We start from the raw sequence: 982 nt of genomic DNA on the forward strand, positions 1-982 counted from the left end.
CTTGCCCCCTCGCCTTCAACCCCTCCCCTTCTCCCCCACTCGCCTTTAATCCCTCAACTTCACCCCCGCCCTCAACGCCACTTTTATTCACACCCTCTTCTTCACTCCCCTCGCCTTCACCGCCACTTTGTCTTCACAGACCCTCTCCTTTATCCCCTCGCCTACAACCCCCTTGCCTTCACCCCATCGCCTTAACGCTTCTTTGCCTTTCCCCCTCGCCTTCACACCTCTTGCCTTGAACCTCTCGCCTTCATCCCAGCCTTCTCCCCCTGGCCTTCTCTCCCCTCGCCTTCTCCCCTAAACTTCTCTGCCCTTGCCTTCTCTCCCCTCGCCTTCTGTCGCCCGCCTTCACCACCCTCGCCTTCTCCACCCTCGCCCTCACCATACCCTCACCTTCACCCACCCCTCGCCTTCACCCTCACCCGCCTTCACCCCATCGCCTTCTTCCTCCCTTGCCTTCACTCCACTTGCTTTCTCTCCCTTGCCTTCTTCCGCCGCCTTGTCTCCCCGCCTTCTGCTCTCCATTCTCCACCCTTGCCTTCTCTCCCACCCTCTCCACTCGCCTTCTCCCCCCTTCTTCTCCCTCTCGCCTTCTTCCCCCGCCTTCTCCCCCCACATTCTCCACCCTCACCTTCTCTCCCACGCTCTCCACTCGCCTTCTCTCCCTGAGTTCTCTCCCGACTTCTCTCCCCGACTTCTCTCCCTGACTTTTCTCTCCGCCTTCTCTTCCGGACTTCTCTCCCCACATTCTCTCCCCTGTATTCTCCATCTTGCCTTCTCCTCCACCTTCATTCCCACCTTCTCTCTCCCTTGTCTTCACCCTACTTGTATTCTCTCCCCTGCCTTCTCCCCCGACTTCTCTCCCCGCCTTTCCCCCTGACTTTTCCCCACTCGCCTTCTCTCCCCGCATTCTCCACCCACGCCTTCACACCCTCTCGCCTTCTCTCCCCTCGCTATTTCACCCCTCGGCTTCACCCCCTCG

This window comes from Chiloscyllium plagiosum, chromosome 8 (assembly GCF_004010195.1).
Source record: "Chiloscyllium plagiosum isolate BGI_BamShark_2017 chromosome 8, ASM401019v2, whole genome shotgun sequence".
Classification (NCBI taxonomy): domain Eukaryota; kingdom Metazoa; phylum Chordata; class Chondrichthyes; order Orectolobiformes; family Hemiscylliidae; genus Chiloscyllium; species Chiloscyllium plagiosum.